This window comes from Tamandua tetradactyla, chromosome 5 (genome assembly GCF_023851605.1).
Source record: "Tamandua tetradactyla isolate mTamTet1 chromosome 5, mTamTet1.pri, whole genome shotgun sequence".
NCBI classification, from domain to species: domain Eukaryota; kingdom Metazoa; phylum Chordata; class Mammalia; order Pilosa; family Myrmecophagidae; genus Tamandua; species Tamandua tetradactyla.
This window is the reverse complement of record NC_135331.1, coordinates 19,424,401-19,452,242: the sequence shown is the minus strand read 5'-3', so window position 1 is coordinate 19,452,242 and position 27,842 is coordinate 19,424,401. Positions and strand designations below refer to the sequence as shown.

The 27,842-nt window shown below is 43.5% G+C and overlaps 1 long non-coding RNA gene across 2 annotated transcripts; it reads right to left on the bottom strand.

Moving 5' to 3' along the window:
* Window positions 1-19,317: 19,317 nt before the first annotated feature.
* On the bottom strand, window positions 19,318-27,004 carry LOC143683704 (uncharacterized). Of its 2 annotated transcripts, none has more exons than XR_013175622.1 (3): window positions 26,510-27,004; window positions 21,115-21,230; window positions 19,318-20,033 (listed from the first exon to the last, which is right to left on the bottom strand). It is a non-coding gene; the product is annotated as an uncharacterized LOC143683704 (long non-coding RNA). The 2 variants fall into 2 exon arrangements; XR_013175621.1 differs by lacking the exon at window positions 19,318-20,033 and adding an exon at window positions 20,666-20,951.
* Between the last annotated feature and the right edge of the window lie 838 nt (window positions 27,005-27,842).

The window sequence follows — 27,842 nt, the reverse complement described above, 5'->3', positions numbered from 1 at the left end:
TTTTCAAGACTACCTCAATTTCCCCCATTTTCTTCATTTGCCCCCTCTCTTGCCATATAATCAAATACAGAAGTTATATTAACCTCCAAACCACTTCAATTAAAATGCTCATCCAAAAATTGAAAACAATTAAAAAACCCATTATCTCAGATTTAACGTTCTCTGATTCTGCATCTATTTTCTGCTACAGCATAAATGGCAGGTAACATTATCACAGTAGGTGCCTTCTAGAAAGCAATGCCTCATTCTCTGCCCGTGGGTCCCGGGGCTGCTCTCTCGGCACCCGCCTTATTAAAAACCCGCACGCCCCAGCATACTTTTGTCATGTCCAAATGCATTGAAATAATTGATTGTTTTAATGAGCTCTCCATCTGTCTCATTTTCTTCTGTCTTTCTCTCCTCAGTAGTCAGTTTCATGGAGAGGAAAGGACAGACTCTACTCTGGGGAGGCCATGAACTCGAGGATGGCAGGGCCTCTGGCTTGAGATCTGGTGCCCCAGGGGCTCTGATGATCCCAGTGATAATTAAAAATAGATTGGCCAAAACATGGCATGGAGGGAGGAGTGTTAGGTGCTGAGGCCACTGCAAAGAACACAGACTGCTCCACTTAGCTCAAGAGAAAGGGACTCCTCAGTCACCCTGTCATAAAGGCAGGACACCTACCTACTTCAGTTTGGGTCTACAAACGTATTGAGTGCCTAATGTACACCAGCCTCCATGCCAGGTAATGGATATATGCTCTCCCAGGTCTGGCAGAATCAAACAAAAAAATGCTTATCAGAGACATTTATACACTAGCGGTGGAGGAAATAAAATTTTTGCAACCTCCCTGGAGTGTAATTTAGCAATGTGTGTCAAAAGATTTAAGAGATGTGCATGCCCATTGACCCAGAGATTGGCCTTATAATCATTTATTACAAGGCCATAATCACTTATGTGTGCAAAGATTTAGCTATAGCTGTGTTCTTTGTGATATTATTTATAATGAAAAGTCTTGCTGTCCCATGACAAGGAATCAAATAAATTAATGATGACAAATCCTTAGGATGGAATACTATGATTATTTAAAAACATAGAGTATTTACTGACACGGGAAAATATACAATACATTTTAAGTGAAAAAAATGAGATACCAAATACTATGATCTCAGGTTTATGTACCTATGCATGTATGTATGTGTGTATATATATATATACACATATACGCACAACACACACACATTAAGTCTGTGACTGCATGGAAAAGAGACTGGAAGAAATCACACTACTCTGTGAAAATGAAAAGAATTCGGGCGGTTTTTATTTTGTTCTTTGAGTTTGTTCTGCTTTGATTTTTTTTCCCAGTGAAAATGCATGACTTTTTCTGTTCAGAAAAGAAAATGGCACCACCCCCCACCCCCCCCACCCCACCCCCCAGCAAAGGATACCGATGAATTGTAGCCAGAACTAGAATGGAAACATTTGGGAGTCAAGGCAACTTTAGGGACGAGCCGGGCTCTGTCTGGCACTGCATCTGTTCTCCCTAAGTCCCCTGTGTGCTCTCTCTACTCATCAGACCCCCTGCTTACCACAACTCTGCGTCCTCAAAACCTCTACCTGCTTCTGGTTCCTCATAGTCTGCCAGGCCAGAACGCAACCTCATGACCTTGCTACTTCAATGCCAACTTCTAACCATTTCACCCTCTGGGTGCATCTTAATTCTCTGGGTATACCTTAGCTCAAATTTCCAGGAGAGAAACTATGAATGGTCCAGCCCATCTCTTCGTCCAGGCTATGGCCTGTGACTCCAGTCAGTCCATGGACAGCTGTCCTCAGATTAATCTGATCAGGCAAGATCTGATTAGCAGAAAATCAGGGCCAAGTTGCCTGGGCCATCTCTTACCCGGGGCTGGAGGTGGGGCATTTCCCTTTCTGAGCCTCTGTGCCTGGGAAGGCACAATGCTAGATATACTCAGTCTAACAGTCCAGTGAAATAATAGGAATAATTCAGGACCCAAATAATCACATGGAAACCCAAATCCTATGTCTTTGTTCTCTACTTTGATGAAGCAAATTAGGCCATTGTTGATTCTTACTGATATTTGAGCTGACATCAAAGTTCATGCAATTTTGGTGGTGCAGGGGTACCGGGTCTATGCAGCATGAATATCTAACCACCGTGGACTTTTACTGGGCTACAGATGCAGAGAAGGCAAAAATTGCAATTAGATAATGATCAGAGGAATAAGATCAGTGTAGCCTGTGCATGTTAATAATGATAAACGCTGCCTTTTGTCATGCGATTCACAATATGCCAGGCACTGAGCTTCGTACATGTTGAACTTGTGAATTAGATGTGGCCATTCCCATCTCACAAGTAAGGAGACTGAGACTCAGGGAGATTAAGTAACCTTTACCAAGGTCACACATAACTAGAAGGTAGCTGGGGAAGAAAGAATTCAAGCCCAGGCCTTTTGTAATTCCAAATCCTATGGCCTTCACTGCCTCTCAATACCCCACAAACAAATCTATGTCCAAAGACTGATAATGGAATAATTAGCAAGAGTTACCACCAGTGCCATTCCCCGGCATTTTAGCCAAGGTGGGATAATATTCTCTGGCTCAATTTGTCCCAGGTTAGACAAGCCACATTACTAGAATAATTAGAATGCTTTCGGTTGCAAATGAAGGGAATCCCAACACAACCTGGGAAATTATTTGCTCAATAACCGCACAGATTTCTCCCGGTTGTCAGGATGGAGTAATATGCCCAAGATTTGCCCTCCTGCTTGAAACAGCCAAGAAATAGGTACAATCTGTGATCTAATGATTGTCAAGCTCTTGGACCATAGGACACAAGGGACAGTGATCCCTGAGCAAGGGGAAATAACTGAAGTGGGTCCTAGGTCCACCCCAGCATAGGGACTCAAGACAGTGTCTACGTAGTAAGGGAGCAAGAACGGTGGCCCCCTGAATTGAGAAAACAGAGCTGAGGGTCTCAGAAGCCAAGAAGCTGGAGTTCAGAGGTCAGGGAGGTAGAGGGATGAGAGCTGCACACAGAGAGAACTCCGGAGATGGGCAGTGGGTCAGCCCTGGGTATTGAGCAGAGGCCCATCAGCCTCTGTGGGTGAGGAAAGGATCCAAGGCTGGGGAAAGGGGCACGGGAAAGGAACAGAGGCAGCTGCCCTCTGCATTCACACTGGGCCAGGGGCAGTGCCTGTGCCCACCAGCCTCTGCAAAACCTTCTGATTCTCAGGTGCTGGATTGTGTAGGGGAGGGCGTTGCCTTGTCAGTAGGGAATATCAGCCCCAGACTCAGCACTGTTGTTGCCTCTAACAAACCTCAAAAGCAGGATCCTTACAGCCAACATTAGACTTAAATGTGACAGACCACATACTTTCTTCCTGAGCTCAGAAACAATCACTATCCCTGCTTCTATTTAACAGTGTACTGGAGGTCTTAGGCATTCAGATTGGAAAGGAAAAAAGTAAACCTGACTTTACTTGCAGATGGAATGATCATTATGTAGAAAATCCTATGGAATCTATGAAAAAGCCACTATTTCTAAAGAGGGGGATAGCAAATTGCAATACCCAAGATAAATATAGGGAAATCACTGAATTTCCATATACTGGCAATAAATACCCAAAAACTAAACTAAAAACAATAGTATTTATAACAGTGTTAACACTTATGGGTAAATCAGACAAAAAAGGAGAAAAAACTAAACATTAAAAACTACAAAACATTTAAGAGAAAAATTAAAGAGACAAATAAATGGAGAGATGCACCATGTTCATGGGGCAGAAGCCTTAACAGAGATAAGATGTCAGTTTTCCCCAAATTGATTTATAGACAATCGAAATCACAGAAGGCTTTTTGTTGTAGCAACTGACAAACAGAAAAACTGAAATGCAAAGGATTCAGATGAACCCCAACAACTTTGATAAAGAACAAAGCTCAGGACTTCTTACACAGCCGTGGCAATCACAATGGCATGGCATCAGCAGAAAGAGAGACAAACATGTCAGTGGAACAGAATGGAGAGTCCAGAAATACACTTACACGTTTACAGACAACTGATTTTCAGCAAAGATGAAGTCTTCTCAATAAATGGAAGAATTAGATAACCACATACAAAAAAAAAAAAAAACCCAACAACTTTGGTTTATTTATACCTTGCACCAAAACAAAAACTAACTCAAAATGGGTCATAGCCCGAAATGCAAAATGCAACTATAAAAATTCTAGAGCACTAATTCTCAATAGGTACAATTTTGCTCCCTATGAAATACTGGGGGTGTCTGGAGGCACTTCTGGTTTTCACAACTGGGTGGGGGCATGCCAGGGTCATCTGGTGGGCAGAGGCCAGAGACACTGTGGAACATCCCATAAAGCACAGGACAGCTTCCCACAACAGAGAATTACGTGGTCCAACAAGTCAACAGTTCTGTGGGAGACTGAATTAGGGACCCCAACAAATACATGCTCCCAGTCTATCCCCACATCGCTGTGGGGCCTCTGGAACATTCCTATTTTTCAGTTAAGGTGTGGTCGACTTTCTTAACCCATATTCCTGGAGGCCTCATAAAGAGAAGGAACTGGAAGTCAGAAGTAAGAGAAAGCCACAAAGAGGACCAAGAAGTTAGAACCAGTTGAAACCAGAAGGGAAGACACAGGAGTGAGAGGCTGTCCTGTGAAGGGAGGTAAGCCAAGGATTGCCGCAAGCCAGCATCAGGATGCTACTGACTTCAAGGAGGAAGCAAGGACTGCAATGCCTTAATTTTGGACTTACAGCTTTTACAGTGACAATAAATCCTGGTGTTTAAGTCAACCTGTTGTGTGGTATTCGTGGCAGCAACTTGGCAAACTAAGGAAAATTCCAAGATTGAGAAACTCTGTTCTAGATGAAAGCATAATAAAAAACCTTTGTGACCTTGGGTTAGACAAAGATTTCCTAGATACAACACCAAAAAGTATAAGCCAAAAAAGAAAAAAATGATAAATTGGACTTCACAATATTAAAAAACTTCAGCTCTCCAACAGGCACAGTCAAGGAAAGGAAACGCAAGCCACAGACTGGAAGACAATATTTGCAAATCATTTATCTGATAAAGGACTTGTGCCCAGAATGTATAAAGAATTCTCAAAATGCAATAATAAGGAAACAAACTGTTCGATTAAAAATGGGGAAAATATTTGAACAGACAATTCACCAAAGAAGATACAGGGATGTCACATAAGCACATGGAAATATGCTCAAGGTCATTAGCCAAGAGGAAAATGAAACATAAAACCACATGTGATACCACAACACAACTACAAGGAGAGCTAAAATTTAAAAAGACTGCACATACCTAGTGGTGCTGAGGAAGGAGAACTTAATATACTTCCTTCACTGTTGGTGGGAATATAAAATTGTACATACAACCCTTTTGGAAAAAGAAAAAAAAAGGTTCCTCTAACGATAGATTCCCTTTCTAATCCCTGGAACCTGTGATAAAATTAAAGATCTGCAGGCACAAGATTCCAAGGAGGAGTTATCTTGAATTATCTGGGTGGTTCTTAGTGCCATCCCATGTATCCTTATAAAAAGGGATACAGAAATTTGACACAGACACACAGAAAAGGTACTCCTAGGTATTTCCCTACGAGATGTGAAAGGATATGTCCCTCTAGACCTGTACACAGATGCACATGGCAGCTTCATATGAAACAGCCGAAAACTGAAAACCACCCAAATGCCATCCTCAGGTGATCGGATAACCAAACTGTGGTAGGTCCCTATGATAGGATATTACTCTGTAACAAAAAGGAAAGAGCCAGTGATTCACACAACATGGATGGATCTCAGAATCACTATGTGTGAAAGAAAACAGTCAGAAAACAAATATGATTTCATCTATATAAAATTCTAGGAAATGAGGATGTTATCTATAGTGACAGAAAGCAGATCAATGACTGCCCAATGTGTACGGTGGGAGGGAAGGATTACAGAGAGGCAAGAGGAAACTTTCGGGGTGATGGATATGTTTTTTGTCTAGATTGTGACAATGGTTTCCTGTGCCTCAAATGTTTAGTGTATGCCTATGTTAAGCATCAAATTGCATGCTTTAAATCTGAGTATTTATACTATATGTTAATTTGACTTCAATAAAGCAGTTATAAAAATAATGAAAAAAGTTTGAATAGACATATATTTTAAAGACTGCATAGTCAAGGGACCAATTGTGGCACCATACACCTCTGGAAAAAAAAAACGGCTCATATGATGTCTTCCTTGCACAACTCTTCTTTCTCTGGTTGTTGGCATCTCCCAGAGGGGCTCTTATCACATGATCAATAGACTGCCAACATTCCAGGATGCCACCCTTCCAGGTTCCTATCCAGGAGAAAAAAGCGCTTCTTTTCCCTAACATTCTCACAAAGCTCTGAAGTTCACTCCGATTGGACCAGCTTAGGTCACATGCCTACCAATGCACCAACCACTGAAGCCAGGGGACTGTGGTGCTCTGATTAGCTCAGGCCTGGGTCACGTGGACTGAGAACACTTCCGTAAACAAAACCCAGGCCGCAGTCACAAGAAAGTTAAAGGATACTGTGGCAACCACACATCGTAGTTCTCCGACGAAGCAGGAAGGATGAATCAACGCCCTCGGCTGCGGGCGCTGAAATCCATCATTGGGTTAGTACTGAGGGCAAGCTTTTTTCTGCAGCTCGCAGCCAAGTACTGAGTACCCGTGCTGCAGGAATAATAAGGAAGCTGCATTCCTGGGAGATTCAGGACTCCCCTGACAGGCCACCTTGGCTCAGGGACTCCCTATCAGCCTTGCTCAAGGGCCTTCACTTCAGTCTGGGATGTTTTCACCCAGCCTTCCTACTTTCCTTCCCTCAAGATCAGACCGCATCACCATGACGCCTCTCCCAGCTCCCTCTCCATTTTCTCCACAAGCATTTCCCCTAATCCATTTCTTACATATGGAACCCTGTCTTGGCCTCTGTTCTTGGAGGACCCACATTAACACAGTTTCTAGGGAAGCAATTAACAAACTTCTACCTTTAATCAAGTGTTCTAGGGTCTGTAAAACAAGTTTTTACTCAGTATCTTGAGTTGTGGCTTTGGCTAGAGAAACTGCTAGGAACTCAAAAGGCTTGAAGTTGATACAATAATATTAACTTATTGGTGGATTGCCTTACCTTCTGTTTGCCAAGCGCTCAATGATTAACAGGGCACTCTCAGGTATATAACTTCATCTGTTCTTTACAAGAACGTGGTGAGGCAGGTGGAGCTACTGATGTCAGTCATAAGGAGACTTAGACCCAGAGAAGTTAAAGTGAATTGTTTAAAGTCCCATAAATTCACATTACTGCTATGCTGAAGAGTTTTCAATGGCTCTCCACTACCTTCAAGATAAAAGCCAACTCATTTAATAGGATGCAAAATGGTCCCATTAACTGGAGCTGGCTGTGTTGGTCTAAGTTTGTGTTCAATAAGGCCACCCATGATTTGGCCTCAGTTCTCTGCACATACTGTTTCATCTTCCGGGAACACCCTTTCCATATCCACCTTTGGATTTCATCCACCCATCCTTCAACTCTGTTTTTTTTTTTAAGACACCATTTTTAAGGTTGGGTCATGCACTTCTCATGTCCTCCACCCTCCTATTCTTATCCATTTCAAACCACATTGCAAACCATACTGGAATCTGTACAATTGCCTGCCCTCACAACCACCCTCCTAAGTAAGAATGATTGTTACAAGTTTACAGATGAGAAGACAGAATTAGAAAAGTGGAGTAAGTTATCCAAAGTTGCATGACATTGTATGTGACAGAGCTGAAGTATGAGCCCTGTCTCCAAGACTCTTTTCACACGGCCATGTTACTGTCCCTAACGGCACAACAGCCTTGGGTGACAGCTGTATGATCCACCTGGAGTTTGTGCATTATTTTTAGTCATAGGACTGTGTGCCAGGTCCTATGCTTGACATTCCACTTACATCCCCAGGAGCTTGTACTGTCATCATCCCAAGTCATGCGTATTTGTTGAGTAGGTATATCCCCATGTGCCAAAAGGGTTAACTCACTTATAGTGGATTTGAACCCAGGGCTATCTGACTCCACAGCCAGTGCTCTTTACGCCACACCACCTTCTTGAAAAGGAAGGCCTCGTCCCAACCCCTGATTCCCCACCCTCCAGAAACATGCTCTCCTGGACCATGATTTTGGTTCTATGGGGACTGCCTGGTAGGCAGAGCCTATGAGCTATGAGCAGGTCCCAAACCTACAACCTCAGCAACCCCAAGCACATACCTTGGCAAGACGCATCATCCAGAGGGCAGATTCCCCAGCTGGCCAGTTCTCCACAGCACTGCTGAGTAGTGAACCAAGCAGACCTTGGATGCAGGAGCGCAGTCAAACACCTTTCAGGTCTTCTGGCATCCGGGTTAGCCTTTTTTTTGCTGCAGTTTCTCCAGATGCACAGGGGTTGGCTGGGTTTGCTATGCCCAGTACAGCATTTGAGGGGATTTTCTTTCTTTCTCTTTTTAAATCTCAGCAACAGCTGCTCCTCCGTCCATGGCAGGTTCCAACTGTCTCTAGTAGGTGTCAATGTTGACAGAAGGGTTCCTCAGTCTGGCGAGGAATGCAGTTTCAGAGGAGGAGCTGAGTAGGAGCTGAGAAAGCACCTGGGTGCCCTTAGGCAGCCCCAGTTACTTGGCTCTGAGCAACACGCATGTGAATCAGCAGCAGGAGGGGTCTCATCTAAGTTAGGTTTCCTTAACACAGAAATGGCATAGAGTATGGCTTCAAGGTCACTAATTCTGGAATCAGAAAGTTCTGGCTTCCAATCCCACCTCTACTTTTTGCCACTTAGTTTCTCTCTCCGTTGGGAAAAAAAAAAAAAAAAAGGATCATAACAATAGGTACCTGTGAAGGCTTATGATGAGGAACACATGACTTAATGCATTTAGCACAGGGGCTGGCATACAATAAGTGCTCAAGAAATGCAGCAGTTGCTGTGTCACATCCAAAAATGGTCACGTCCAGAGGAACTTGTCTCTTTTCTAAGAATGAGGAAACATTTCCCAAAAGTCTCCATGCAGATTTCCTCATGGCTCATTGGCCAGAATTGAGTCATATGCTGGCTTCTAAACCATTCATTGGTTAGGAGGATGGAACTGCCTCGGCCAGTGGTTCATTTAGCTGGAGTTGAGTCACCTGAGTGCCCCTGATTGCCTTCCAGCCAATGACTACTAGGCATGCCAAGAAGCCTTAATGAGGAGAATCCTCAATCCTTAAATAAGGAGAAAAATCAACCGACTGAAACCAGCCCAGAACTGACTCAGATGTCAAAACTCTTATAACTGTATTCCAAAGTTCAAAATGTGAAGACATGGACGATATTAAAACAATTCAAATTGAACTTCTGCAGAAGTTCACTGTAGAAAACTATAATGTGTGAGATGAAAAAATACACTGGATGGGATTAACAGCAGATGAGCTATCGCAGAAGAGAAGACTCGTGAACATGAGGACATGGCAGTAGCAACTATTGAAAATGAAGCCTACAGATTAAAAATAAAGGAATTTTTTAAAAAGGAACAAGACCACCGAGCTCTGCTATCATAAGAGGGCCTGACTGTATCTAGCTCAGCCTCCTCATTTTATAGCTCATGAAACCGAGGTCTTAACAGACCTCACAGAGCAAATCGCTGGCAGAGCCAGGGCTAAAATCTGATGCCTAATTCAGAGCTGTTTTTTGTTTCCCTACAGTGCCACTGTAACAGTTCTGAGGTTTCCATGGCTTTTAATTTAATGCATTTGTCAACATTTGCAACCAATTCCCTGCACTTCACAAGGCGGGAGCCCTAACAATCCCCCCTCTCTCATCTGGAGCAGGTGAACAGCTCTCTCAGGCCCCTGGTTTCTCCAGCCAGCTCCAGAGAGCTCTGATGAATTATCCACTTAGATGTCTTACTCTCACGGCTATTTGCATTCAAAAGAGCTGTTTAGTGTGGACAGTGCTTAGCCCAAAGTAGTGAATTGCGGGTGGCAGAGTTTGGGACACCTGTGCTAGGAGATATTTTGTAGTAGGGCTGGAATCTCACTGGCACTCCTAAATGGCGGGAATGTTTTTGATGCCCTCTCGTTTTGCTTATTTGGTCAACTTGCTGAGTACCTCCATGGGCCAGGGGCCTTGCTTGGTGATGGAAATACAAAACTAAAAATGGGTAAGGTAGTCCCCTGTCCTGGGGGAAGGCAGAGAAGCAAACAGAACACTACAATTGGGGTGATAAGGGTTTTGACATTGGCCTGCCTCAGCTGCCTGGGTCCATCAGGGATGACTGCCTGGAGGAGACGATAGGGTTGAGTTTTGAAAGACTGTATACAAGTCACCTCTTCCCACTAGAAAGTGAGCTTCATGAGAACAGACTTTGAGAGTTCCATTCACTGCTGTATCCCCAGCAGTCAGAACCATGCCCGACATTATAGGTTCTCACTAAACATTTGTTGAATGAATGAACAGAAAAGAACATATTGAGAAAGGGATTCAGGCAGAAGGAACAGCATGTGCAAAAGGTGTGGAAGTACCAAAGGACGCTGCACATTTGGAAACAGCGGGCAGCTCACTGTGGCTTTAGCATAGGATGCATGGGAAGGATAAATGAGCCAAATGAGGATCAGAACATAAAGGTCCTTGCACTATAGGCACAGTGTGGTCTTGGTTCCTTTTGCAACAGCAAGCTATGGATGGGTTTGAAGCTAGACGGTGGCCTGATTAGCTGTGTGCTTTGGAAAAAGCCCCCCGTCTGCCGTGTGGAGAAGAAATTTGGGGTGAGGGTGAAACTGCATCTGCAGCATCTGTTCAACTTGCCTTCCCAGGACCCCTACCAAGGAAGTCAGGCTTGACTGAGGGGGCACGGGATGGGGTGACTATTGCAGCTCAAGGAAGGTCTGGTCGCTGCCTCACCTTTCCCAGCCTCCTCCTGGAAGGCGTGTGCTCATGTGGAAAAGCCCATTACTGTCCCACCAGGAGAAGCCTCCCCTTGTTAAAATTCTGGGCCATGGTGTCTTGTATTAAAGCTGATATTAAGCCATAAAATATAATATGTTATGACACCATAAAATGCAGTGTAATTGCTATAAAACCATAAAACGTAATGTAACAGGCACAGTGTCCATTACGCCGCGTCACAGTCTAAAACAGTTAGCTTCCACTCCGCTTTTAGACAAACAAACAATTCTTATTCATTGCCACTTCTGGAGAAAGGTATAGGGAAGTCCCTGTAGGTGAGCATGAATTGTTGCACACACCAAGGCTGATGCTCCCCAGGCTTTGCAGTTAAAAACCTGCGTTCACGTTCTGGTTCAATAATGTCTAGATCAGGATCTCTAAGGTGCGGTCAAAGATGGAGATGCAGGGTAGGTTTCTCCTGCCCACTTATTGCCTAGCTCACCCCTCGGCCCTAACCTGCTTCCCTCACTCCCCTTCTCCTGGGAAGTGGTAACTGGTGAGTTCACCTATCCAGCCCGAATTAGTCATTAGCCCTGGAACCTGCCCTGGGTCTGGATGGAACCTTCCAGGCATTTTTGGCAAAGGTTGCAGGTGGGAGCTGTTGGCAGCCAGCATTCACAGCGGTTGGAAGATGAGTGTGTTGGTAAAGGGCATGAGACCCAAACCGGGGTGGGGGAGCAGGCTCTAGCAGCATCCGCAACAAATACCTTATAATTTATAGCCGTGTGGCTTTGGCCATTCCCCTCTAAGCCTAAATTTCCTCAATATAAAATGCAGATAGTACTCCCTATACTGTAAGGTGCTGGTGCAAATTAAATGAGACAATAAGGAGCCTTGTGGGGTTCTAGGCATACAACACTTTACTATATATTTTCCCATTAATAGTTTGCATGCACACAGTGCCACACCCCTACATTCAGTGTATTTAAAAATTACATAACACACAGATCAGGGAAACACAAGCTCATCTGTGTTTAAAAAAAGTGAGTATGCCTATAGAAAGGAATATGGGATCAGGCACATGGCAAAGGGAGTCTCGATAAAGTAATTCAAGGCAAAGAAGAAACAGGGACTCCTCTGGGTTATTAGGCTAAGACGGATTTGGTCTCCAGGGCAGAACAGAGCCAAGGAAGTGGAAAGCAGTTCCTGGTCTGAGTGCTTGGCATCCCTGAAGCACTTGGGGTTCCGTAGGAAGGGCATTGGATTGGGGTTTCGAAAATCAAACTTACAGGTATGAGCAGCAATGCATCATGTGACACTTCCCTCTCTGGGCTTCAGCCACCCCTTGGGCAAACCAATATGAGTGGGGTGAGTAGATTCAGTGTTCCCTAAAGGTCCTTGAATATTCATAAGAGCTTCCCTTTAGAGCAGGCTAAGGAGCACAAAATACTTTTTACATGAGTTATCTCCTTTAAATCCTCACAAAAGCCCCATGAGTTGAACTCTATCATGCCCATTCTACAAATGAGGAAACTGAGGCTCAAAGAAAGTGACCATGTTGAGTAGGCCCACTGACAATGAACTGAGGACTGGCCAATAGCCAACAAAGAATGGAGGCCCTCAGTCCAACAACTCTTGAGAAACTGAATCCTGCAACAAGCAGATCCTTTGCCAGGCGAGCCTTCACATGAGACATCAGCCCTGGATGATGTCTTGACTGTGGCCCTTGAGAGATTCCAAAGCAGAGGTTCCAGCTAAGCCACAGCCAGACTCCTGACCCCACTGTGATATGGTAATTGTGGGTGGTTTTCATCTGCTAAGTTTGTGGTGATTTGTTATGCAACAATAGACAGCGAATACAGCCTGCAAATCAGGAATCCTGACTTCAGATCAGGTGACACAGCTCCTGTGTGATGGAACAGGGATTTGAATGTCTGCAATTGAGCCTACAGACTCAATCACTGTTTTAAGTTTCTTCCCAATAACCCTGAACAGTCTGGGCTATTTTAAACTTACATGTGATGGCTTAGGGAAGGAGGATTTATCTAGGGTGGAATTGTGCATGGAGCTTTGCCGAACTGACCTTTGCTGGCATTGTCCCAAGAGGGCCAGAGTTACGGCAAGAGTGCAGGGTCAGGACTTGACTCCAGGTGAGACTTTGCAACGCCTTTATTGACAAATCTTATTGTGACAAAAAGCCAGCTCTCAGCCTGCCTCAAGGTCACCTCTGCAGCTCAAATCTGCAGAGACAGCCAGGCTTGGGGCTCAGACATTGCAACCAAGGTGAACTTCAGGGCAGGGGAGCCTGAGCATCTTCTCACTTGCAGCAGGAGATAAAACAAACATAAGAAGCCATTTGGTTGCCTGTGAACTTGGCTGGGATGAAAAAAAAAAGGTATTTTTGGTGTTGGGCAGGGTGCAGGGAAAGGGGCACCCATGCTGTCCGTGGATGATTGGAAACTGATATCTTTCTGGAGGAACATTTTGACCATTTGCATTGAAACACTTAAATATGTGGTTGCCCTTGGTTGAGGATGCTTTCATTAAATTAACATATTTTCATGAAAGCAAGACTGGAAGTGCAACCATTGTACGCTGGTTGTTTCAGCACGGCAGGTTTGTAAAGATAATTTTTCTTCTCTTTTGCTTATTTACATTTTCTAACGTTGTCTGAAAAAGTATGGTAATCTACAGTATAGCTTTTGGAGCCAGACAAATCTGAGTTTGAAATCTAGCTCTGCTATTGATTAGTTTAACAGAACTTCTGTGATATTTACTCCATGCTAGGCATAGTTCGAAGCCTTTTACAAATATTAATGCTTCTAATACATCACAAATATTAATACATCTAACAACTTTATGAGGTTGTCTTATGGAAGTAGGTCACCATTTTACAAATAAGGAAACTGAGGCACAGAAAAGTTGAGTTCCCAGGGAGTGGTATAGTCAGGATTGTGGCTGACAGAAGTCTCCAGTGATCAAGGAATCGTCTTCCTGGCATTTGTGGGTAATATCCTCCCCTCCAGTCTGGGTAGGACCTGTGACTTGCTTCTAGCCAAAGAATCACTTCTAAAATTACTTTGCATGAGTCTATCATTGTCATCTTGCAAGTGGACTCTTCCCTTGTTGGTTTTGATGAAGAAAGTGACCATGTTGGGTAGACCCACGTGACAATGAACTGAGGACTGGCCAATAGCCAACAAAGAATGGAGGCCCTCAGTCCAACAACTCTTGAGAAACTGAATCCTGCAACAAGCAGATCCTTCCCCAGGTGAGCCTTCACGTGAGACCTCAGCCCTGGATGACGTCTTGACTATAGCCCTTGAGAGATTCTGAAGCAGAGATTCCAGCTAAGCCATGGCCAGACTCCTGACCCACTGTGATAAGGTAATTGTGGGTGGTTTTCATCTGCTAAGTTTGTGGTGATTTGTTATGCAACAATCGATAGCTAATTCAGCCTGCAAACCGGGAATCCTGACTTCAGATCCTGTTCACTTCACCTGTTCATCTTGCTGCCTTTCTATTTCCAAGATGTGTGGCCTTGAACAAGTCACTCAATCTACCAAATCCTCAGTTTCTTCATCTAGCCAATGGAAAGACTAATAATTCCTAATTCATAATGTGGTTATGGGGAATGAATGAGGAAATCAGAGGAAACCCTTAACATTGTGCCTGGATCTTGGAAATGTATGGTGAGCATTCCATATAAGTTATCCACCATAAAGATTATCATGCTGTTGAACCTCAGAGCATCTGGAAGGGCATATGGGTGCCAAAAGAAAGTAATCATATACATGGCTGGTCTTGAACGAATGGGAGTCCAGAAATTGAGACAAAAATGACTTCTCCCCTTTGAACCCCTTTCAGTCTTTCCAAAATCCCACTCAGATGAGGTCCAATGGGGTGTGTTCTTTTCTCCTCCATTTTCCTCCACTTTCTCTCCCCTTGATTTCATTCCTTCATCTTTTCTCCACTCTCTCCTCTTCTCTTGAGTCTCAGCTCCATCGCACCGAAAGAGACCACACAATTCAAAACTGCAAGCCAACTGGGAGTCTTTATTAGCCAGCCAGCGACTGCATCAGAAACCTCCAAGAAGGAAGATTCAGCGAGCAGCCCCCAGAGGTTTTCAAGGTGTGCTTATAAAGGCTAAAATCATGTTGTGGTTTTGCATTTGCTAGCAAGCAAGCGTGATCATAGAAGCAGGAGAATACCGTTAGCTGTTGCCAAAACACATCCCGTTCCCTCAGTTCCCTAACATTGGTTATTATTTAACTCTTGGGGACATTCTGCCCCAATGTTGTGGGGACTTTCCCTGCCTGGGCCTGAATGATTGCTCCTGGCCCTCCACATTAAGCATGAAAGGTGAAAAATTCGAAAGTCAAGATGGCCCTTGAAATCTCTAAGAGCCATCCTGTTTGAAAACTACACACCATCTCTCTCAGCCTTCACCAAAATTCAAGTGGATGGTTGCTTTCTGGGGTTATCACCCAATAAAGGCTTGTATTTAGAGATCATGTTGAGTTATATCTAATCATCTCTATCTCCACCATATATATTTATTTATATCTGCATTATACCTGTATCTATATCATGTCATATCCATCTATCTACATCTACATCTGTGTATAGCATTTGTCTGTGTGCATCTTTAAGCTCTAGAACTTCCTTCAGGGTGGCAGATGTATTCTCTCTGAGTGGCAGGTGGGACCCGGCAGCAGCTCAGGTCTAACAGGTCCATGTTTCCCACCTCATGCGTTGGGACACACGCTTACTTAGGGGAATATGGGAGTATAATTCCTGGTGTACTTTCCCAAATTGTCCTTCTTGTTTATCTCATTGTTTTGAAGATCCTACTAATCATATTTCATCAGTTTTCAGGTGAATGATTTTTCCAACTTGAACATCTCTGAAATTGGGGTTCATTCTGCAGTGTGCCATCAGCCTGCCTGCGATATGCTAATATGGGTGAGCAAACTTGGTCATAGTTGTTCACACTGTTGTCATTTCCACTTAGTGGTTCACGCGGATGCTTCATATGTGATTGTAATCGCCACTTAAAATGTCTTCAAAGACATTTCACTGTTATATGATTTGTCATTGAAATGGAAAATTTCTGTGTACACAAAAAGACCCTTAAACAGGAGTGGTATTGAAATTTGATGACTTAAGCAAATTCTCATCTTTGGGGGAATGACTCTTGCAAAGTAACAAACATATTTTCTGAATCCCAGAAAAGGAAGAAAGCATGAGGAGAAGGCACAGTGTGGCATTCTGTCACTGAGATATATGCAAAAGGATTCCTCACCACACACCAAGCCATGCAACAAGAGGCAGGAGAAATTGCCAAATCCTGCAGAACAGATGAAAGGAATTTAAAAGCAACAAGAGATGGCGTGTCCAGTCATGTTGTCATTGGTGGTGGTTTAATTGAAAGAGCTTTTTCTTTTCTTCCTTCTTAGTTGTATATAAAGGAATAGTTTATGTAAGCAATGGTGCTTTACATTTAATGAAAGACTGCTGAATTCAATTAGTTAAACATGTGTGATGCATTCCAATTTAATGATCAATGAACTCCCATAGTATAACTTTGATGTGTTATTACATAAACCTCTGACTTTATACTCTGTCTTTCCAAAACGTCTCTCAGCAAGGGGTAAGGAAAGGGGGAAAAGAAAGTCCTCCATTTGATGGGGAAATGAATGTATTCTTATTTTACGGACATGCAATAATTCCAGCAAAACTATGTGTATTCATTAATTCAGAAATATCCTGAATTTATGGGTATGTATCCTAAGAAAGAAAGCATGAATGAGTGAAGACATTTAGCTACCAGGATGCTTAGCTCATCTTGGTTATTAAGAATGAAAAACTGGAAGTAATCTAAATGTACATCAATAGGAGCATGCTTAAATAATTTATGAAACATCCATACAATAGTAGGCAGACAGGAAAAATGAAGTCCATCTATATTTATGGGCATGGACAGATACATGTGATACAGTACATAATAAAAAAGGAGGGTGAGCCAAGCTTGATACCATTTTTATAAAATAGTAATAATAACAATAACATCTATATGTTTACACATATAATGCTGATGGGAAAGAAACAAATAGAAGTGTAATGGTGATTACCTTTTCAGAACGGGGGGATTGTGGGTGATTTTTGTTCTCTTCTGAGTTCTCTGATTTTCCTTCAAGAAAATATTTTTGGGTAGTTAAATATTCATAAGATTAAGGGAAAAAAAGAGAGAGAGAAAGAATCAATGTGGATCCTATCAGAGAACCAAGGGAGCCGCCAGCTTAGGCTTTGTCCGACTTGCTTTAGAAAAAAAAAAATCCTAATCATACCACTATTAAAAGCATTTTTGTGGCAAATATTTTTAGATCAGTAAACTGAAATGGGAAACAGAGCAGGCCTCTGTGGAGAAGCTGGGGCGGGCTTCGTAAATATTTGCTGTCAGGGTGGGTACTTCAGAGAGAACAGAACAGAACGACATAGCCACAAAAAGCAGAGTCTACCAGCCAGTGACCTTTGGAGCTGAAGAAGGAAAATGCCTCCCAGGGAGTTCCATGAAACAGGAAGCCAGGAGAGAAAGCTAGCAGATGACACCATGCTGGCCATGTGCCCTTCCAGCTGAGAGGAACCCTGACCATGTTCACCATGTGCCTTTCCAGAAGAGAGAGAAACTCTGTGTTTGCCACGTGCCCTTTCACTTGCGAGAGAAACCCTGAACTTCATCGGTCTTCCTGAACCAAGGTATCTTTCCCTGGATGCCTTTGATTGGACATGTCTATAGACTTGCTTTAATTGGGACATTATCTTGGCCTTAGAACTGTAAACTAGCAACTTATTAAATTCCTCTTTTTAAAAGCCGTTCCATTTCTGGTACATTGCATTCTGGCAGCTAGCAAACTAGAACAGTGAGGGGTAGGGGAAGCGGGTCCTTGGGGAAGCATCTCATTACATGCATGAAGTATTATCTGTAAAGTGTCTGAAACAGATGCTAGATGTGAGTTCCCTCATTTGTAAGGATTTTCCATTCATTTATTCAACACATAATTGTCTTTCTGATCCTCATTTTTCTCATCTGTAAAATGGGGGTACTACAAACCACCATAAGAAATTGCTAATATTTGACCTACAAAAAAATGGCAATTTCATCTAGTGCAGCCTAGTATTTCCTGGAGTCGTGGTAAGGATTTCGAGTTAAGAGCTGTAAAACGCTTAATGAATGGTCACAGTGCAAAAAATAAGAACCCAAGTAGATGGTGATAATGGTTGCGATGATGAGATGATGATGATATAACAAGTGCTTATTGCATACGAGGCTCAGAGCTCTATGCTGGAGCTGTGCTGGGGGGTGGCACACCAACCAAGTTCTCTTGTAGTTCACAGCCTAGGGGGAGGGGACGACCCAGCGACAGGTGCTTTGATGGTCATGTCTTCTCCCTTGGGAGCCCATCAGAGAAGACACCTGAAGGAAGCAGAGTGCTGAAGGCTGAAAAGACTCAGCGAGAGGTGGAACAGTGAAGGCAGGCCCTAAGTGTTACAGGTGGAGGGAAGAGCACAGGTGAAGAGCTGGAAGAGAGAGCAGGAGGTGTCTTCCAGGTAACCCCAAGACACCTCTGGGTGTCCCTCTCTGAGGCTCTGGCTCTCGATTGAGCCAAACGTAGAAGTCATCACTTCTGCCTCACTGCCAGAGATGCTTAGACCCCCATCCCTATGGGCATCTCATAAGGGTACCCCCCTTAATCTTTTGCCCAGTTTCCTTCTTGGTGCCAAGTATGTTCCAGAAAACCAAACTGGGTATTCTCTGACGCGGGTCTCCCTGTCCGGGGTGTCAGCCCTTTCCTGGCCCATCCCCGGGCTCTTCCTCCTCTTGCTACACAAAGACTAGCCTGTCTGTGTGTCTGTGTCACTCAGTGGACTCATCGCTGATCTATGCTCTACCAGGAACTCTGTCTTGTTTCTCATTATAACCCCAGAGCCTGGCAAAGTTCCTGGTATATATTAAATACTCATTAAATACATGTTAAATAATGAATGAATGGGTGAATGGATAGACAGATGGTGATGAATAAGTAACATATTATGAGTGCCCGGCACATGACAGCCCCACATTCTTGGGCCTTATAGAATCATCTAATCCAACAATTCTCAAATGCTTGGAATTGTTTATATTCTTAAAAATTTCTAAGAACCCCAAAGAGCACATTTATATGGGTTCTAGCTAGTGTTATTTACCATAATTGACATTCAAGCTGAAAAAATGTTTTATGTGCTTAAATTTAAAATTTACTTAATATTTAATAAGAATTTCAAATATTTATCAATTCATTTTAAAATAACAATAGGTCCATGGTATATTAGCAAAATACTATCTCTTATGAAAACAACCATAGTTTCCAAAACAAACAAGCAAAATAAGTGATAAGAGGGGTACTGCTTGATGTTTTTTTTACAAACCTTCCTTAATATCTGACTGAATAAAAGATGGCTGCACTCTCATGTCTGTTTCTGCTTCCAGTCTATTGTGGTATCACAGGTCATGTATGCCTTGGAAAATTCCTCTGTACAAACATGAGAGAATGAGAGTGAAAAAGGCAAATAACACCTTAGCAATATTGGGAAAAAATAATTTTGACCTTGCAGACCTCCCTAAAAGTGTCACTGGAGTCCCCTTTGGGTTCCCCAGACTTCGCTTTGAGAACTGTAGATCTAGTTTGCCTCTACCATTTTACACTTTACAGATGGTAGACTAAGGACTAGAAACATTAAGGGATTTGTCATAAACTGGAGGCAATATTTTTTCAGCTAAGAATAATAAAAGCTATCACATATTACACTCTTACTATGTGCCAGGCACTGAACTCAGCACTTGGTGATTATCTCACGGTGTCTTCAAAGCAGCTCTGTGGAGTTGGATCTATTTCCATCGTTGTTTACAGAAGAGGAAAGAAAACCCCAGAGAGGTCATGTCAGTTGCCCAGGGCCACACAGTTGATCAGCGGCAGAACTGGGATTCAAACCCAGGGTTACGAGTTTGAGTTTAACTCTGACTCCTTCCTCTATATTCGCAGAGCATAAATAAATGCCTACAGGGGGGAAAGAATGAAAAGTCAGGCTTCTCTCAAAATGTGGATTGCCCTTAGGCTCCACTCTGCTCTGAGCTCGGAGAGAGCAGGGATGCTCCAGAGGCTGGGGCAGAGCTGGAGTTCAGGGCCCTGGCCAGAGCCAGAGGTAGGAGAATGGCAGTTAACTCTGGTGCGTGCTCCCCCACCCATCTCATTAGGGAATGTCTGGACATCTTCCCCAGCGGTCTTTGAGGGAATTTGGCCAAATCACCAAAAATCAATTCCATGAAAGGTCATTCCTTGAAGAATCAAGTGGTCAATGACCTGTTAATCAAATTTTCCACTTTCCCAAAACCTTTCTTTAAGAAAATTCTAATTGAATATAGTTAATGAATACGAATATATTCCTCTTGAATATAATCAATGACAATATTCTCATTAAGACCCTATTTTAATATATTCAATGATAATACTCAATTTATACTTTGTGAATGCTTTTATCTACAAATTTATTCAAGATATTTTAACTATTTTCAAGACTTTAATACTGTATAGTCAAGAATATATTCTTCATTAGAAGATGGTCATAAGAAAGCTAAATAGTTCCCATGACATTCAGCGTTAGACAAATTGATCTTAAAATGCTGCTGAGATATATTCACTGAAGATGTTCCAGGCAAATTTATTAAGAAGACCATATTCATATTCACTGAATTTATTTAAGAAGCCCAGTCCTCAAGAATATTTTTGGCAAATTCAGCAAATCAATGTCTTAGTGGTCTGACTTTCAGCCAAGCATTGATCTGAGGCCTCCTGGGGCCACGTGACCCCCAATTTTATGAGTCATGAAGTTGCAGGTCCCACTAGAAGGCGGTGGTTGCACATGGACTCTCAGAGTGTTAGAAACATGTTCTGTCCTCAACCTTGACCCATCGCCACCTCCAGGAGAGGAAAGGGCAGAAGAGAAAAGGGAGAGGGGATTCAACTGGGCTTTGGGCTCTGTAAGAATTATCTTCCTTAATCAGCCCTGGGGGGAATGGTAACAAGATTATCCAATTTTCCTGTTGAGGATGCTGGGGCTCAGAGAAGTGAAGTGACTTACCTGAGCTTGTCTAACTACTCAGGGGAAAACAGGCTGGAGCTCAGGCGGTTTGATCCGAGAGCCCACTGTCTTGGCTGTTAGACGGCGCCTATGAAGTTGCCATTCTGTGAACTTCTCTGAAGCAGGGAACAAAGAAATAACAGTGAAACTATTAAACTTTCCCACCTGGGAAACCTCTGATACTCTCTCAATCACTAGGGGCTCCCAAGAAAATAGGCCAAGCACTTGATTTTGAGGCTTGCGCTTATGAAACTTATTTTTGTAGTGGAGAAGCCAAGACTACCCATAATTAATTGCTTCCACTAATTCTCGTTTGTTGCTCAGATGTGGCCTCTGTCTCTAGGCCCAACTCCTCACAAGAAAAATTACTACCCTCCCCACTGTGTGGGACTGGACAGTCAGTCCCCCTGACAATGGGGGACGTGATTCCCAGGGTTAAGCCTGTTCCTGGCACGGGACTAAAAGGGGGAAAAGAAATGTAACAAAACAAGGTATCAGTGGCTAAGAGAGTTTAAATCAAGTCAGGAGGCTATTCTGGAGGCTACTCTTCTACAAGCTTCAGCTAGATATTGCTAAATGCCAGGGTTTGCCAAACCCCCAACCCACATCATCCTGATTAATCCTAAAGAACACCCAGGGCTCTAACTGAGACACTACAGAAGTTTAATGCACTAAGTTTACTTTCCAGACACCTATAACCTCCAGAGGGTTCCTAGGCCAGATAAGTCATGAAACCCAGAGGGCCCAGCTTCTCCAAGAACATCAAACTGATCCATCCCTCCATCGCATATTATCGACACCCCTTTCCAACATGAAAAAGTTAGAATGAGCATAGCCCAAATACCCCTAAAGATTGGGAGAAGGATCAAAGGAGGAGGAGGAGTATAACAGAGAAGATAGAATTTAACAAATGAGTATGACTGCTGAATCATTATATTGATATTTCTTTCTGTCTCAGTGTCTTGGAAAAGCTGGAAGGAAAAACCGGAAATTGTGGAAGTGTAACCCATACAGAACTCTGAAATCTGTTCTGTAACTACTTGTTAAAATGTACTTTGAAAATTCTTGCTTTTTCTTTTTTTATGTATATATATATTATATTTCACAATAAAAACGTTACAAAGAAAAAAAGAAAGAAAGAAATGAACAGTGAGGCTAGAGTTGGGTCCCTGCTAGTGGGGACAAAGGCGATGGTGTGTTAGAGTGAAGGAACTGAGAACTACAAGGGGATTTAATAGGATTTCCGTGTGGATTTTAGGAGAACTAGGCAACGCAGGAGAGGGAAATTGAGAGCCACAGGACAGGCCCGTTTCCTTTCTCTATGCCATGTAGGAATGAAAATATGGGAAATTCTGATGATCTACCTTTCTATTTATTTGTTCCACGGTAACACGATTGCTTAGAGCTCAGATCTGGCTCTATTATGTTTCCTGAAACACAGAAAAAGAACCTTAAGCCCAAAGAACTGTGAAAGAACAATACATTAATGCAGAGGCCCGCACTGTTTCCCACCAGCACCTTTATAAAGTTTTCCACTTCATTCTTTTGAGGGGGCGGTGAACCGCTTTTGTTTTGCTCTTTATCATCCAATTAAGATATGCATCACATCACATTGCTGATAAGTTAGAAAATACATACAAGCAAAAATAATAAAACAGAAATTACCAATATATTAGTTCTCCATCTTCGGAGCAAATCATGGTTAATATTTGGGTCTATTTCCTTCCAAGGCTTTTGTGTTTATGCAAGTTTTAAACGGATTATTTTGTACATGCTATTTCGTAACCTTGTTCTTTTACCATAGTGAGATCACATTAATAACGACAATTTCATAACATTATTGTGATAACTGCAGACTTCTGATCATTGCTGGTTCATTCCCTGCACCCAAAGAGATGTGAGATGAAGAAGCACTTTGGGGCTAATGGGACACTGGCTGTAGGGGCAGGGGGGCTCCGAAAGATCTAGGGGACTTTGGGAGAAGATTGGCAACGAAGGGCAACTCTTTTTTTTTTTAATTTATTTTAACATTTGTTCCCCTGTTATTTATTTTTATTCCATATGTTCTACTCGTCTGTTGACAAGGTATAAAAGGAGTATCAGACACAAGGTTTTCACAATCACATAGTCACATTATGAAAGCTATATCATTATACAATCAGCTTCAAGAAACAAGGCTACTGGAACACAGCTCTACATTTTCAGGCAGTTCCCTCCAGCCTCTCCATTACATCTTGACTAACAAGGTGATATCTATTTAATGCATAAGAATAATCTCCAGGATAACCTCTCGACTCTGTTTGGAATCTCTCAGCCATTGACACTTTGTCTCATTTCACTCTTCTCCCTTTTGGTCGAGAAGGTTTTCTCAATCCCTTGATGCTGAGTCTCAGCTCATTCTAAGATTTCTGTCCCACGCTGCCAGGAATGCCCAGAACCCTGGTAGTCATGTCCCACGTAGACAGGGGGAGGGTGGTGAGTTTGCTTGTTGTATTGGCTAGAGAAAGAGGCCACATGTGAGCAACAAAAGAGGTTCTCTTGGGGGTGACTCTCAGACCTAATTTTAAGTAGGCTTTATCTATCTTTCGTGGGGTTAAGTTTCATATGAACAACCCCCAAGACTGGGGGCTCAGCCTATAGCTTTGGTTATCCACACTGCTTGTGAGAATATCAAGAATTCAACTTGGGGAGGTTGAATTTTCCCCCTTTCACACCATTCCCTGAATGGGACTTTGCAAATACTTTTTTATTCACTGTTCAAATCAGTCTGGACAAACCAACAAAATCTCATGTCCTACTCAAGGTTCCATGTACTTATGGTGTTCAATTAAGCTGTCTACATAAGTTATATTAGAAACTGCACTAGTCAAAATCTAAATTTTGTACCAAACATTTTTTGCTTTAGTCTCACACATAGGTTGAAATTTTAAAACATTAATTACCATCTATTTTCAGCACCCTGCAGTAATGACATTCCTTTGTTTTCCCTCATGCAAAAACATTTTTAAAATTTGTACGTCCAGTCACTTTCATTATACACTCTAGGCATTCCTAGATTATACCATCTCAATCTTTATCTTTCTTTCTGATTTCATTTGTGCCCCCCAGCCCTCCTCCCTCTATCATTTTCACATTCGGCTTCATTCAGTGTTTTAACATAATTACATTACAGTTAGGTAGTATTGCGCTGTTCTGTTGCACAATCTGTATCCCTTTGGCTCCAATTACCCAGATCTTAGCCTATTTCTATCTCCTGATGGTCTCTATTACCAACGAACTTCTCCAAGTTTATTCACTAATGTCAGTTCATATCAGTGAGACCATACAGTATTTGTCCTTTTGTTTCTGGCTAATAGGAGGGGCCACTCTTACCCAGCCATTCAGAACCCAGGAGAGGTAAAACAACATGGAAGTTTCTAATAGGAAATACTTTGGGAAACCCTGCAATAATATTTCATCAGTGACACGAGGCTGTGGCCAAGTGCCCTCACCTGCTTCACGTCCCTGGACAAAGGGGATAATAACAATTCCAACGACTGATGCTGTTTTGAAAACTGGGAGAAACGAGCATGCTAAGCGGCAACACCGGCGTCCCCTCCTCCTCCATTCCTTTTAACCAACACAGAAACTCTCACAGAGATCAGGAAGCTTCTTGTTATGAATTGACTTGTGACCCCCAAAAGGATATGTTCCAGTCCTTAATCTCCAGATCTGGGACTGTGATCTGATTTGGAAATAGGCTCTTTGAAGATATTATTAGTTAAGAGGAGGCCGTGAGGGAATAGGGTGGCCCTTAATCCCATGGAACGGGTGCCCTCCTAGCAGGGGAAATTTGGACAGAGTGAGAGAGACAGTGAGAGAGTGACGGCCACGTGAAGGTGGTGGAGATAGAGCTAAGCTGCCCCAAGCCAGGGGACACCGCGGCTGCCTGGCCGCCCACCAGAAGCCAGGGACGAGGCATGGAGCGGATTTTTTCCCTTTTAGAGGCTGACAACCTGGATTTCAGAATTCTAGCCTCCAGAATTAAGAGACAATACATTTCTGTTGTTTAAGCCAACTAGTCCATGGCACTTTGTTGTAGCAGCCTTGACAAACCAAGCCTCCTCCCAAACAGGATGGATTTTAGTGACTTCAGTTGCCCCAACAGCAGAGCTTGGCTGGGCCGTGGGAGGGGGCTTCCCTGAATTGCAGGAATTTGGATCCCAGGTCTCGGGGTCCTGGGCCTCTACCCCTTCCGCTTCCGGGAGGGCTGGGTGTACTCAGTTCCTTCTCTTCTTCCTTTCGCTGCCCCAGGTAGTCCCGCCATGGAGAGAGGGGCTTAGGGTGGCGGTGAGTACTGCTGCCGGGGATGACGCAAGTTGGGGAAGCCCTTGGGAGGTGGCCTTTCTGCTGGGCCTGGACTGCATTTCTTAGACAGTTTAACATTTGGGAGTAATTGTCAAGAATAGATCCCCTTTCTGAAAGGAGACATGTTCCTATGTGGCAGAGATGACGCAACAATAATTTATTTTAACCCACCATGATGACTAGCACAGAGTAAGCCCTCAATACATACTACTATGATGATAATCATTATTTTAAAAGGAATAGAAAACATCAAGACCCTGCATCAGAGCACCCGGGAAGTCTAGGATGAAGGGGTTCCTGGAATGAGACCTTCCCTCCCCCTCCTCTCCTCCCCCCATCTCCCCCAGCCAGCCCCAGGCAGAGTGCATGCCCGGGAATATTCTCATGCTGCTTCACAGCCTGAAGACACCTAGGGTGTCACAAAGCAGATAAATGTGCTCATCTTCCCCTGCTGAAATTGGCACATCCGGCCCAGAGAGTAGATGATTTATTTACCAGTGACAGTTCTGCTCTAGGGCGGAAGTGCCCTGGTTTGCCAAGTGGTTCATTCATTTGTCTTTGTTGGCAACCCAGGCCCCTGGGGTCCCCACTCAACTCCCACTGCCTCCTCTTCCCTCCCGTCTCCTGCTGCTGACACTGATGGGGTGGGCATGTTGGGCTGGGGTTGTGCTCGCCTTCTCACCTGCAGAAGCACCCTTTTGGGTCTGCCTTGGGTGAGGAGGTCCCCAAGGGATGGCCTGCCCTAGCAGTAAGGGGCTATGTGGGGCTTAAAGAAACCCCATTTCCGTGATCATGGACCTTTTCATGATCCCATGGGAGTCAGGTTGCCATGGACTCAAATGCTGTCGCTGCTACTTATTAGCTGTGTGGCCTCAAGCAAATGGCTTGACCTCTCTGATCCTCCATTCCTCAACTGTTCTGTAAGAATAAAAGTACCTATTACCTGCTTTCGTGTTTAGATAGCACATGGTGCTATACTGGAACATAGTAAAGAGAGGCTGACATGCAGGAAGCTCTTAATAAAAGAGAGTGAATATTCATTCTTCACCTTCATTATTATTCTTTGGGCTCACAGCTGGTCCCTGGAGAAGGAGTTTTCTCTTGGGCTTATGAAATATCAGAGCTGGAGGAGACTTACAGAAAAAGCTGGAGAGTTGGGTTGAAGCTGGGTTGAAGACTCATATACTGTGTAACCTTTACCTTTCTGAGCCTCCGTTTCCTCTTCTTTAAGATGGGGGATAAGAAAGTGACAAGTCATGGAAAATATCAGGTTTCAAGGGTCCTCAGTAAATACCATTTTCTCCCACCTCCTCTTATTTGCACAGCGCTTTACAGTTTACAACAGTAGTTATTGTTCACCTCCTGCCAGGGTTGGGTCATAATCCTCATTCAGGGATAGGGAAACAGAGGCTCAGAGAAGCTCAGCAACTTGTCCTGACTCTCGTACATTCTTTCAATAATTATTTACTGGGTGCCTACCACATACTGGCAACCATTTTAGGTGGTTCAAATATAATGATGAACAAAACGATGAGGGAAAGAAAATCCCTGCCCTTTTAGAGCTTTCATTCTAGAGGTAGGGTGCAGATATTAACAAATGGAAATAAAGTATATGGCATGTTAGTCAGTGATAAATCCGGGGTGGGGGAATAGATGATGATAAGAGGGATCAGGAGTGCTGAATGAAGAGGGGGCGGGTGGCAGTTTTAGTAAGGGTATTCAGGAGAAGCCTCATTGGGAAGGTGACATTTTGGCAAAAACTTGAAGGAGATGAAGGGTCAGCCATACACGTTAGGGGGAATAACATTCCAGACAGAGGAACAGCATGTGCAAAGGTCCTGAAGCAGGGGTGTGCTGGGTTGTTCACGGACCAGCAAGGAAGGGTATGAACAGAGTGGAGTGGGGGGTGGGCGGTGGGGGGAGTGGGAAGGGGTGAGGTAATGGGGTGTGGGGAGAAGGGAGGGATTCTTTAGGTCTTTGTGGCCATGGTAAAGGCTGCGGCTTGTATTCTGAAGGAAACTGGGAGCAAAAGGAAGGGTTTGAACCAAGTCACGCCGTCACCAGAGTTATAACTGAACAGGATCACACAGGCTCTTCTGTTGAGCCCTAACTTTGGGGACAGGGGTGGAAACAGGAGCTGTCGCTGTCCCACAGATGCTTAGAGCCTGGCGGAGGAAGGGGAGGTGGTGAAAAGCGATCAGATGTTAAGCATATTCCAAAGGTAAAGATTTCCTGATAAATTTCAGGCACAGCTGGTGAGTCACTGGGCCAGGCATGGAACTGGGTCTCCCGAATCCCCCCCAGGGCCCAGGATCACACAAGCTGGTGCTTTGTGGTCACGGCCAGTCACCACCCTCCCAGCCTCCTGATGCTGCCAGTTC